Consider the following 14,018-nt stretch of genomic DNA (forward strand, 5'->3'; position numbering starts at 1 on the left):
GTATTATAATGGGGTCTGTGGTGTTCTGCTGAGGGTATTATAATGGGGTCTGTCGTGTTCTCCTGAGGGTATTATAATGGGGTCTGTGGTGTTCTGCTGAGGGTATTATAATGGGGTCTGTGGTGTTCTGCTGAGGGTATTATAATGAGGTCTGTGGTGTTCTGCTGAGGGTATTATAATGGGGTCTGTGGTGTTCTGCTGAGGGTATTATAATGGGGTCTGTGGTGTTCTGCTGAGGGTATTATAATGGGGTCTGTCGTGTTCTCCTGAGGGTATTATAATGGGGTCTGTGGTGTTCTGCTGAGGGTATTATAATGGGTTCTGACGTGTTCTGCTGAGGGTATTATAATGGGGTCTGTGGTGTTCTGCTGATGGTATTATAATGGGGTCTATCGTGTTCTGCTGAGAGTATTATAATGGGGTCTGTGGTGTTCTGCTGAGGGTATTATAATGGGGTCTGTGGTGTTCTGCTGAGGGTATTATAATGGGGTCTGTGGTGTTCTGCTGATGGTATTATAATGGGGTCTATCGTGTTCTGCTGAGAGTATTATAATGGGGTCTGTGCTGTTCTGCTGAGGGTATTATAATGGGGTCTGTGGTGTTCTGCTGAGGGTATTATAATGGGGTCTGTGGTGTTCTGCTGAGGTATTATAATGGTGTCTGTGGTGTTCTGCTGATGGTATTATAATGGGGTCTGTGGTGTTCTGCTGAGGGTATTATAATGAGGTCTGTGGTGTTCTGCTGAGGGTATTATAATGGGGTCTGTGGTGTTCTGCTGAGGGTATTATAATGGGGTCTGTGGTGTTCTGCTGAGGGTATTATAATGGGGTCTGTGGTGTTCTGCTGAGGGTATTATAATGGGGTCTGTGGTGTTCTGCTGAGGGTATAATAATGGGGTCTGTGGTGTTCTGCTGATGGTATTATAATGGGGTCTGTGGTGTTCTGCTGAGGTATTATAATGGGGTCAGTGGTGTTCTGCTGAGGGTATTATAATGGGGTCTGTGGTGTTCTGCTGAGGGTATTATAATGGGGTCTGTCGTGTTCTGCTGAGGGTATTATAATGGGGTCTGTGGTGTTCTGCTGAGGGTATTATAATGGGGTCTGTGGTGTTCTGCTGAGGGTATTATAATGGGGTCTGTCGTGTTCTGCTGAGGGTATTATAATGGGGTCTGTGGTGTTCTCCTGAGGGTATTATAATGGGGTCTGTGGTGTTCTGCTGAGGGTATTATAATGAGGTCTGTGGTGTTCTGCTGAGGGTATAATAATGGGGTCTGTGGTGTTCTGCTGAGGGTATTATAATGGGGTCTGTCGTGTTCTGCTGAGGGTATTATAATGGGGTCTGTGGTGTTCTGCTGAGGGTATTATAATGGGGTCTGTGGTGTTCTGCTGAGGGTATATTAATGGGGTCTATCGTGTTCTGCTGAGGGTATTATAATGAGGTCTGTGGTGTTCTGCTGATGGTATTATGATGAGGTCTGTGGTGTTCTGCTGAGGGTATTATAATAGGGTCTGTGGTGTTCTGCTGAGGGTATTATAATGGGGTCTGTCGTGTTCTGCTGAGGGTATTATAATGGGGTCTGTGGTGTTCTGCTGAGGGTATTATAATGGGGTCTGTGGTGTTCTGCTGAGGATATTATAATGGGGTCTGTCGTGTTCTCCTGAGGGTATTATAATGGGGTCTGTGGTGTTCTGCTGAGGGTATTATAATGGGGTCTGTGGTGTTCTGCTGAGGGTATTATAATGAGGTCTGTGGTGTTCTGCTGAGGGTATTATAATGGGGTCTGTGGTGTTCTGCTGATGGTATTATAATGGGGTCTGTCGTGTTCTGCTGAGGGTATTATAATGGGGTCTGTCGTGTTCTGCTGAGGGTATTATAATGGGGTCTGTGGTGTTCTGCTGAGGGTATTATAATGGGGTCTGTGGTGTTCTGCTGAGGGTATTATAATGGGGTCTGTGGTGTTCTGCTGAGGGTATTATAATGGGGTCTGTGGTGTTCTGCTGAGGGTATTATAATGGGGTCTGTGGTGTTCTGCTGAGGGTATTATAATGGGGTCTGTCGTGTTCTGCTGAGGTATTATAATGGGGTCTGTGGTGTTCTGCTGAGGGTATTATAATGGGGTCTGTCGTGTTCTGCTGAGGGTATGATAATGGGGTCTGTGGTGTTCTGCTGAGGGTATTATAATGGGGTCTGTGGTGTTCTGCTGAGGGTATTATAATGGGGTCTGTCGTGTTCTGCTGAGGTATTATAATGGGGTCTGTGGTGTTCTGCTGAGGGTATTATAATGGGGTCTGTCGTGTTCTGCTGAGGGTATGATAATGGGGTCTGTGGTGTTCTGCTGAGGGTATAATAATGGGGTCTGTGGTGTTCTGCTGAGGGTATAATAATGGGGTCTGTCGTGTTCTGCTGAGGGTATTATAATGGGGTTTGTGGTGTTCTGCTGAGGGTATTATAATGGGGTCTGTGGTGTTCTGCTGAGGGTATTATAATGGGGTCTGTCGTGTTCTGCTGAGGGTATTATAATGGGGTCTGTGGTGTTCTGCTGAGGGTATTATAATGAGGTCTGTGGTGTTCTGCTGAGGGTATTATAATGGGGTCTGTGGTGTTCTGCTGAGGGTATAATAATGGGGTCTGTGGTGTTCTGCTGAGGGTATTATAATGGGGTCTGTGGTGTTCTGCTGAGGGTATTATAATGGGGTCTGTGGTGTTCTGCTGAGGGTATTATAATGGGGTCTGTGGTGTTCTGCTGAGGGTATTATAATGGGGTCTGTGGTGTTCTGCTGAGGGTATTATAATAGGGTCTGTGGTGTTCTGCTGAGGGTATTATAATGGGGTCTGTGGTGTTCTGCTGAGGGTATAATAATGGGGTCTGTGGTGTTCTGCTGAGGGTATTATAATGGGGTCTGTGGTGTTCTGCTGAGGGTATTATAATGGGGTCTGTAGTGTTCTGCTGAGGGTATTATAATGGGGTCTGTGGTGTTCTGCTGAGGGTATTATAATGGGGTCTGTGGTGTTCTGCTGAGGGTATTATAATGAGGTCTGTGGTGTTCTGCTGAGGGTATTATAATGGGGTCTGTGGTGTTCTGCTGAGGGTATTATAATGGGGTCTGTGGTGTTCTGCTGAGGGTATTATAATGGGGTCTGTGGTGTTCTGCTGAGGGTATTATAATGAGGTCTGTGGTGTTCTGCTGAGGGTATTATAATGGGGTCTGTGGTGTTCTGCTGAGAGTATTATAATGGGGTCTGTGGTGTTCTGCTGAGGGTATTATAATGGGGTCTGTCGTGTTCTCCTGAGGGTATTATAATGGGGTCTGTGGTGTTCTGCTGAGGGTATTATAATGGGTTCTGACGTGTTCTGCTGAGGGTATTATAATGGGGTCTGTGGTGTTCTGCTGATGGTATTATAATGGGGTCTATCGTGTTCTGCTGAGAGTATTATAATGGGGTCTGTGGTGTTCTGCTGAGGGTATTATAATGGGGTCTGTGGTGTTCTGCTGAGGGTATTATAATGAGGTCTGTGGTGTTCTGCTGATGGTATTATAATGGGGTCTATCGTGTTCTGCTGAGAGTATTATAATGGGGTCTGTGGTGTTCTGCTGAGGGTATTATAATGGGGTCTGTGGTGTTCTGCTGAGGGTATTATAATGGGGTCTGTGGTGTTCTGCTGAGGTATTATAATGGTGTCTGTGGTGTTCTGCTGATGGTATTATAATGGGGTCTGTGGTGTTCTGCTGAGGGTATTATAATGAGGTCTGTGGTGTTCTGCTGAGGGTATTATAATGGGGTCTGTGGTGTTCTGCTGAGGGTATTATAATGGGGTCTGTGGTGTTCTGCTGAGGGTATAATAATGGGGTCTGTAGTGTTCTGCTGATGGTATTATAATGGGGTCTGTGGTGTTCTGCTGAGGTATTATAATGGGGTCAGTGGTGTTCTGCTGAGGGTATTATAATGGGGTCTGTGGTGTTCTGCTGAGGGTATTATAATGGGGTCTGTCGTGTTCTGCTGAGGGTATTATAATGGGGTCTGTGGTGTTCTGCTGAGGGTATTATAATGGGGTCTGTCGTGTTCTGCTGAGGGTATTATAATGGGGTCTGTGGTGTTCTGCTGAGGGTATTATAATGAGGTCTGTGGTGTTCTGCTGAGGGTATTATAATGGGGTCTGTGGTGTTCTGCTGAGGGTATTATAATGGGGTCTGTCGTGTTCTGCTGAGGGTATTATAATGGGGTCTGTGGTGTTCTGCTGAGGGTATTATAATGGGGTCTGTGGTGTTCTGCTGAGGGTATATTAATGGGGTCTATCGTGTTCTGCTGAGGGTATTATGATGAGGTCTGTCGTGTTCTGCTGAGGGTATTATAATAGGGTCTGTGGTGTTCTGCTGAGGATATTATAATGGGGTCTGTGGTGTTCTGCTGATGGTATTATAATGGGGTCTGTGGTGTTCTGCTGAGGTATTATAATGGGGTCTGTGGTGTTCTGCTGAGGGTATTATAATGGGGTCTGTGGTGTTCTGCTGAGGTATTATAATGGGGTCTGTGGTGTTCTGCTGAGGGTATTATAATGGGGTCTGTGGTGTTCTGCTGAGGGTATTATAATGGGGTCTGTCGTGTTCTGCTGAGGGTATTATAATGGGGTCTGTGGTGTTCTGCTGAGGGTATTATAATGAGGTCTGTGGTGTTCTGCTGAGGGTATTATAATGGGGTCTGTGGTGTTCTGCTGAGGGTATTATAATAGGGTCTGTGGTGTTCTGCTGAGGGTATTATAATGGGGTCTGTGGTGTTCTGCTGAGGGTATTATAATGAGGTCTGTGGTGTTCTGCTGAGGGTATTATAATGGGGTCTGTGGTGTTCTGCTGAGGGTATTATAATGGGGTCTGTCGTGTTCTGCTGAGGGTATTATAATGGGGTCTGTCGTGTTCTGCTGAGGGTATTATAATGGGGTCTGTGGTGTTCTGCTGAGGGTATTATAATGGGGTCTGTGGTGTTCTGCTGAGGGTATTATAATGGGGTCTGTGGTGTTCTGCTGAGGGTATTATAATGGGGTCTGTGGTGTTCTGCTGAGGGTATTATAATGAGGTCTGTGGTGTTCTGCTGAGGGTATTATAATGGGGTCTGTAGTGTTCTGCTGAGGGTATTATAATAGGGTCTGTGGTGTTCTGCTGAGGGTATTATAATGGGGTCTGTGGTGTTCTGCTGAGGGTATTATAATGGGGTCTGTGGTGTTCTGCTGAGGGTATTATAATGGGGTCTGTGGTGTTCTCCTGAGGGTATTATAATGGGGTCTGTGGTGTTCTGCTGAGGGTATTATAATGGGGTCTGTGGTGTTCTGCTGAGGGTATGATAATGGGGTCTGTGGTGTTCTCCTGAGGGTATTATAATGGGGTCTGTGGTGTTCTGCTGAGGGTATTATAATGGGGTCTGTGGTGTTCTCCTGAGGGTATTATAATGGGGTCTGTGGTGTTCTGCTGAGGGTATTATAATGGGGTCTGTGGTGTTCTGCTGAGGGTATTATAATGGGGTCTGTGGTGTTCTGCTGAGGGTATTATAATAGGGTTTGTGGTGTTCTGCTGAGGGTATTATAATGGGGTCTGTGGTGTTCTGCTGAGGGTATTATAATGAGGTCTGTGGTGTTCTGCTGAGGGTATTATAATGGGGTCTGTGGTGTTCTGCTGAGGGTATTATAATGGGGTCTGTCGTGTTCTGCTGAGGGTATTATAATGGGGTCTGTGGTGTTCTGCTGAGGGTATTATAATGAGGTCTGTGGTGTTCTGCTGAGGGTATTATAATGGGGTCTGTCGTGTTCTGCTGAGGGTATTATAATGAGGTCTGTGGTGTTCTGCTGAGGGTATTATAATGAGGTCTGTGGTGTTCTGCTGAGGGTATTATAATGGGGTCTGTGGTGTTCTGCTGAGGGTATTATAATGGGGTCTGTGGTGTTCTGCTGAGGGTATTATAATGGGGTCTGTGGTGTTCTGCTGAGGGTATTATAATGAGGTCTGTGGTGTTCTGCTGAGGGTATTATAATGGGGTCTGTGGTGTTCTGCTGAGGGTATTATAATGGGGTCTGTGGTGTTCTGCTGAGGGTATTATAATAGGGTCTGTGGTGTTCTGCTGAGGGTATTATAATGGGGTCTGTGGTGTTCTGCTGAGGGTATTATAATGGGGTCTGTGGTGTTCTGCTGAGGGTATTATAATGGGGTCTGTGGTGTTCTGCTGAGGGTATTATAATGGGGTCTGTGGTGTTCTGCTGAGGGTATTATAATGGGGTCTGTGGTGTTCTGCTGAGGGTATTATAATGGGGTCTGTGGTGTTCTGCTGAGGGTATTATAATGGGGTCTGTGGTGTTCTGCTGAGGGTATGATAATGGGGTCTGTGGTGTTCTCCTGAGGGTATTATAATGGGGTCTGTGGTGTTCTGCTGAGGGTATTATAATGGGGTCTGTGGTGTTCTGCTGAGGGTATTATAATGGGGTCTGTGGTGTTCTGCTGAGGGTATTATAATAGGGTCTGTGGTGTTCTGCTGAGGGTATTATAATGGGGTCTGTGGTGTTCTGCTGAGGGTATTATAATGAGGTCTGTGGTGTTCTGCTGAGGGTATTATAATGGGGTCTGTGGTGTTCTGCTGAGGGTATTATAATGGGGTCTGTGGTGTTCTGCTGAGGTATTATAATGGGGTCTGTCGTGTTCTGCTGAGGGTATTATAATGGGGTCTGTCGTGTTCTGCTGAGGGTATTATAATGAGGTCTGTGGTGTTCTGCTGAGGGTAATATAATGGGGTCTGTCGTGTTCTGCTGAGGGTATTATAATGAGGTCTGTCGTGTTCTGCTGAGGGTATTATAATGGGGTCTGTAGTGTTCTGCTGAGGGTATTATAATGGGGTCTGTGGTGTTCTGCTGAGGGTATTATAATGGGGTCTGTGGTGTTCTGCTGAGGGTATTTTAATGGGGTCTGTGGTGTTCTGCTGAGGGTATTATAATGGGGTCTGTGGTGTTCTGCTGAGGGTATTATAATGGGGTCTGTGGTGTTCTGCTGAGGGTATTATAATGGGGTCTGTGGTGTTCTGCTGAGGGTATTATAATGGGGTCTGTGGTGTTCTGCTGAGGGTATTATAATGGGGTCTGTGGTGTTCTGCTGAGGGTATTATAATGGGGTCTGTGGTGTTCTGCTGAGGGTATTATAATGAGGTCTGTGGTGTTCTGCTGAGGGTATTATAATGAGGTCTGTGGTGTTCTGCTGAGGGTATTATAATGGGGTCTGTGGTGTTCTGCTGAGGGTATTATAATGGGGTCTGTGGTGTTCTGCTGAGGGTATTATAATGGGGTCTGTGGTGTTCTGCTGAGGGTATTATAATGGGGTCTGTGGTGTTCTGCTGAGGGTATTATAATGGGTCTGTGGTGTTCTGCTGAGGGTATTATAATGGGGTCTGTGGTGTTCTGCTGAGGGTATTATAATGGGGTCTGTGGTGTTCTGCTGAGGGTATTATAATGGGGTCTGTGGTGTTCTGCTGAGGGTATTATAATGGGGTCTGTGGTGTTCTGCTGAGGGTATTATAATGGGGTCTGTGGTGTTCTGCTGAGGGTATTATAATGAGGTCTGTGGTGTTCTGCTGAGGGTATTATAATGGGGTCTGTGGTGTTCTGCTGAGGGTATTATAATGAGGTCTGTGGTGTTCTGCTGAGGGTATTATAATGGGGTCTGTGGTGTTCTGCTGAGGGTATTATAATGGGGTCTGTCGTGTTCTGCTGAGGGTATTATAATGAGGTCTGTGGTGTTCTGCTGAGGGTATTATAATGGGGTCTGTGGTGTTCTGCTGAGGGTATTATAATGGGGTCTGTGGTGTTCTGCTGAGGGTATTATAATGGGGTCTGTGGTGTTCTGCTGAGGGTATTATAATGGGGTCTGTCGTGTTCTGCTGAGGGTATTATAATGGGGTCTGTGGTGTTCTGCTGAGGGTATTATAATGGGGTCTGTGGTGTTCTGCTGAGGGTATTATAATAGGGTCTGTGGTGTTCTGCTGAGGGTATTATAATGGGGTCTGTGGTGTTCTGCTGAGGGTATTATAATGGGGTCTGTGGTGTTCTGCTGAGGGTATTATAATGGGGTCTGTAGTGTTCTGCTGAGGGTATTATAATGGGGTCTGTGGTGTTCTGCTGAGGGTATTATAATGGGGTCTGTGGTGTTCTGCTGAGGGTATTATAATGGGGTCTGTGGTGTTCTGCTGAGGGTATTATAATGGGGTCTGTGGTGTTCTGCTGAGGGTATTATAATGGGGTCTGTGGTGTTCTGCTGAGGGTATTATAATGGGGTCTGTCGTGTTCTGCTGAGGGTATTATAATGAGGTCTGTGGTGTTCTGCTGAGGGTATTATAATGGGGTCTGTGGTGTTCTGCTGAGGGTATTATAATGGAGTCTGTGGTGTTCTGCTGAGGGTATTATAATGGGGTCTGTGGTGTTCTCCTGAGGGTATTATAATGGGGTCTGTGGTGTTCTGCTGAGGGTATTATAATGGGGTCTGTGGTGTTCTGCTGAGGGTATTATAATGGGGTCTGTCGTGTTCTGCTGAGGGTATTATAATGGGGTCTGTCGTGTTCTGCTGAGGGTATTATAATGGGGTCTGTGGTGTTCTGCTGAGGGTATTATAATGGGGTCTGTGGTGTTCTGCTGAGGGTATTATAATGGGGTCTGTCGTGTTCTGCTGAGGGTATTATAATGGGGTCTGTGGTGTTCTGCTGAGGGTATTATAATGGGGTCTGTGGTGTTCTGCTGAGGGTATTATAATAGGGTCTGTGGTGTTCTGCTGAGGGTATTATAATGGGGTCTGTGGTGTTCTGCTGAGGGTATAATAATGGGGTCTGTGGTGTTCTGCTGAGGGTATTATAATGGGGTCTGTAGTGTTCTGCTGAGGGTATTATAATGGGGTCTGTGGTGTTCTGCTGAGGGTATTATAATGGGGTCTGTGGTGTTCTGCTGAGGGTATTATAATGGGGTCTGTGGTGTTCTGCTGAGGGTATTATAATGGGGTCTGTAGTGTTCTGCTGAGGGTATTATAATGGGGTCTGTGGTGTTCTGCTGAGGGTATTATAATGGGGTCTGTGGTGTTCTGCTGAGGGTATTATAATGGGGTCTGTAGTGTTCTGCTGAGGGTATTATAATGGGGTCTGTGGTGTTCTGCTGAGGGTATTATAATGGGGTCTGTGGTGTTCTGCTGAGGGTATTATAATGGGGTCTGTAGTGTTCTGCTGAGGGTATTATAATGGGGTCTGTAGTGTTCTGCTGAGGGTATTATAATGGGGTCTGTCGTGTTCTGCTGAGGGTATTATAATGGGGTCTGTGGTGTTCTGCTGAGGGTATTATAATGGGGTCTGTGGTGTTCTGCTGAGGGTATTATAATGGGGTCTGTCGTGTTCTGCTGAGGGTATTATAATGGGGTCTGTGGTGTTCTTCTAAAGGTATTATAATGGGGTCTGTGGTGTTCTGCTGAGTGTATTATAATGGGGTCTCTGGTGTTCTGCTGAGGGTATTATAATGGGGTCTGTGGTGTTCTGCTGATGGTATTATAATGGGGTCTGTGGTGTTCTGCTGAGGGTATTATAATGGGGTCTGTGGTGTTCTGCTGAGGGTATTATAATGGGGTCTGTGGTGTTCTGCTGAGGGTATTATAATGGGGTCTGTGGTGTTCTGCTGAGGGTATTATAATGAGGTCTGTCGTGTTCTGCTGAGGGTATTATAATGGGGTCTGTGGTGTTCTGCTGAGGGTATTATAATGGGGTCTGTGGTGTTCTGCTGAGCGTATTATAATGGGGTCTGTGGTGTTCTGCTGAGGGTATTATAATGGGGTCTGTGGTGTTCTTCTAAAGGTATTATAATGGGGTCTGTCGTGTTCTGCTGAGGGTATTATAATGAGGTCTGTGGTGTTCTGCTGAGGGTATTATAATGAGGTCTGTGGTGTTCTGCTGAGGGTATTATAATGGGGTCTGTGGTGTTCTGCTGAGGGTATTATAATGGGGTCTGTGGTGTTCTGCTGAGGGTATTATAATGAGGTCTGTCGTGTCTGCTGAGTGTATTATAATGAGGTCTGTGGTGTTCTGCTGAGGGTATTATAATGGGGTCTGTGGTGTTCTGCTGAGGGTATTATAATGAGGTCTGTGGTGTTCTGCTGAGGGTATTATAATGGGGTCTGTGGTGTTCTGCTGAGGGTATTATAATGGGGTCTGTCGTGTTCTGCTGAGGGTATTATAATGAGGTCTGTGGTGTTCTGCCGAGGGTATTATAATGGGGTCTGTGGTGTTCTGCTGAGGGTATTATAATGGGGTCTGTGGTGTTCTGCTGAGGGTATTATAATGGGGTCTGTGGTGTTCTGCTGAGGGTATTATAATGGGGTCTGTCGTGTTCTGCTGAGGGTATTATAATGGGGTCTGTGGTGTTCTGCTGAGGGTATTATAATGGGGTCTGTGGTGTTCTGCTGAGGGTATTATAATAGGGTCTGTGGTGTTCTGCTGAGGGTATTATAATGGGGTCTGTGGTGTTCTGCTGAGGGTATAATAATGGGGTCTGTGGTGTTCTGCTGAGGGTATTATAATGGGGTCTGTCGTGTTCTGCTGAGGGTATTATAATGGGGTCTGTCGTGTTCTGCTGAGGGTATTATAATGGGGTCTGTGGTGTTCTGCTGAGGGTATTATAATGGGGTCTGTGGTGTTCTGCTGAGGGTATTATAATGGGGCCTGTCGTGTTCTGCTGAGGGTATTATAATGGGGTCTGTGGTGTTCTGCTGAGGGTATTATAATGGGGTCTGTGGTGTTCTGCTGAGGGTATTATAATAGGGTCTGTGGTGTTCTGCTGAGGGTATTATAATGGGGTCTGTGGTGTTCTGCTGAGGGTATAATAATGGGGTCTGTGGTGTTCTGCTGAGGGTATTATAATGGGGTCTGTAGTGTTCTGCTGAGGGTATTATAATGGGGTCTGTGGTGTTCTGCTGAGGGTATTATAATGGGGTCTGTGGTGTTCTGCTGAGGGTATTATAATGGGGTCTGTGGTGTTCTGCTGAGGGTATTATAATGGGGTCTGTCGTGTTCTGCTGAGGGTATTATAATGGGGTCTGTAGTGTTCTGCTGAGGGTATTATAATGGGGTCTGTGGTGTTCTGCTGAGGGTATTATAATGGGGTCTGTGGTGTTCTGCTGAGGGTATTATAATGGGGTCTGTAGTGTTCTGCTGAGGGTATTATAATGGGGTCTGTGGTGTTCTGCTGAGGGTATTATAATGGGGTCTGTGGTGTTCTGCTGAGGGTATTATAATGGGGTCTGTAGTGTTCTGCTGAGGGTATTATAATGGGGTCTGTAGTGTTCTGCTGAGGGTATTATAATGGGGTCTGTAGTGTTCTGCTGAGGGTATTATAATGGGGTCTGTGGTGTTCTGCTGAGGGTATTATAATGGGGTCTGTGGTGTTCTGCTGAGGGTATTATAATGGGGTCTGTCGTGTTCTGCTGAGGGTATTATAATGGGGTCTGTGGTGTTCTTCTAAAGGTATTATAATGGGGTCTGTGGTGTTCTGCTGAGGGTATTATAATGGGGTCTGTGGTGTTCTGCTGAGGGTATTATAATGGGGTCTGTGGTGTTCTGCTGAGGGTATTATAATGGGGTCTGTGGTGTTCTGCTGATGGTATTATAATGGGGTCTGTGGTGTTCTGCTGAGGGTATTATAATGGGGTCTGTGGTGTTCTGCTGAGGGTATTATAATGGGGTCTGTGGTGTTCTGCTGAGGGTATTATAATGGGGTCTGTGGTGTTCTGCTGAGGGTATTATAATGGGTTCTGACGTGTTCTGCTGAGGGTATTATAATGGGGTCTGTAGTGTTCTGCTGAGGGTATTATAATGGGGTCTGTAGTGTTCTCCTGAGGGTATTATAATGAGGTCTGTCGTGTTCTGCTGAGGGTATTATAATGGGGTCTGTGGTGTTCTGCTGAGGGTATTATAATGGGGTCTGTGGTGTTCTGCTGAGGGTATTATAATGGGGTCTGTGGTGTTCTGCTGAGGGTATTATAATGGGGTCTGTGGTGTTCTTCTAAAGGTATTATAATGGGGTCTGTCGTGTTCTGCTGAGGGTATTATAATGAGGTCTGTGGTGTTCTGCTGAGGGTATTATAATGAGGTCTGTGGTGTTCTGCTGAGGGTATTATAATGAGGTCTGTGGTGTTCTGCTGAGGGTATTATAATGGGGTCTGTGGTGTTCTGCTGAGGGTATTATAATGGGGTCTGTGGTGTTCTGCTGAGGGTATTATAATGAGGTCTGTCGTGTCTGCTGAGGGTATTATAATGGGGTCTGTGGTGTTCTGCTGAGGGTATTATAATGAGGTCTGTGGTGTTCTGCTGAGGGTATTATAATGGGGTCTGTGGTGTTCTGCTGAGGGTATTATAATGAGTTCTGTGGTGTTCTGCTGAGGGTATTATAATGGGGTCTGTGGTGTTCTGCTGAGGGTATTATAATGGGGTCTGTCGTGTTCTGCTGAGGGTATTATAATGAGGTCTGTGGTGTTCTGCCGAGGGTATTATAATGGGGTCTGTGGTGTTCTGCTGAGGGTATTATAATGGGGTCTGTGGTGTTCTGCTGAGGGTATTATAATGGGGTCTGTGGTGTTCTGCTGAGGGTATTATAATGGGGTCTGTCGTGTTCTGCTGAGGGTATTATAATGGGGTCTGTGGTGTTCTGCTGAGGGTATTATAATGGGGTCTGTGGTGTTCTGCTGAGGGTATTATAATAGGGTCTGTGGTGTTCTGCTGAGGGTATTATAATGGGGTCTGTGGTGTTCTGCTGAGGGTATAATAATGGGGTCTGTGGTGTTCTGCTGAGGGTATTATAATGGGGTCTGTAGTGTTCTGCTGAGGGTATTATAATGGGGTCTGTGGTGTTCTGCTGAGGGTATTATAATGGGGTCTGTGGTGTTCTGCTGAGGGTATTATAATGGGGTCTGTGGTGTTCTGCTGAGGGTATTATAATGGGGTCTGTCGTGTTCTGCTGAGGGTATTATAATGGGGTCTGTGGTGTTCTTCTAAAGGTATTATAATGGGGTCTGTGGTGTTCTGCTGAGGGTATTATAATGGGGTCTGTGGTGTTCTGCTGAGGGTATTATAATGGGGTCTGTGGTGTTCTGCTGAGGGTATTATAATGGGGTCTGTCGTGTTCTGCTGAGGGTATTATAATGAGGTCTGTGGTGTTCTGCCGAGGGTATTATAATGGGGTCTGTGGTGTTCTGCTGAGGGTATTATAATGGGGTCTGTGGTGTTCTGCTGAGGGTATTATAATGGGGTCTGTGGTGTTCTCCTGAGGGTATTATAATGGGGTCTGTGGTGTTCTGCTGAGGGTATTATAATGGGGTCTGTGGTGTTCTGCTGAGGGTATTATAATGGGGTCTGTCGTGTTCTGCTGAGGGTATTATAATGGGGTCTGTCGTGTTCTGCTGAGGGTATTATAATGGGGTCTGTGGTGTTCTGCTGAGGGTATTATAATGGGGTCTGTGGTGTTCTGCTGAGGGTATTATAATGGGGTCTGTCGTGTTCTGCTGAGGGTATTATAATGGGGTCTGTGGTGTTCTGCTGAGGGTATTATAATGGGGTCTGTGGTGTTCTGCTGAGGGTATTATAATAGGGTCTGTGGTGTTCTGCTGAGGGTATTATAATGGGGTCTGTGGTGTTCTGCTGAGGGTATAATAATGGGGTCTGTGGTGTTCTGCTGAGGGTATTATAATGGGGTCTGTAGTGTTCTGCTGAGGGTATTATAATGGGGTCTGTGGTGTTCTGCTGAGGGTATTATAATGGGGTCTGTGGTGTTCTGCTGAGGGTATTATAATGGGGTCTGTGGTGTTCTGCTGAGGGTATTATAATGGGGTCTGTCGTGTTCTGCTGAGGGTATTATAATGGGGTCTGTAGTGTTCTGCTGAGGGTATTATAATGGGGTCTGTGGTGTTCTGCTGAGGGTATTATAATGGGGTCTGTGGTGTTCTGCTGAGGGTATTATAATGGGGTCTGTAGT

This window comes from Bufo bufo, chromosome 6 (assembly GCF_905171765.1).
Source record: "Bufo bufo chromosome 6, aBufBuf1.1, whole genome shotgun sequence".
NCBI classification, from domain to species: Eukaryota; Metazoa; Chordata; class Amphibia; order Anura; family Bufonidae; genus Bufo; species Bufo bufo.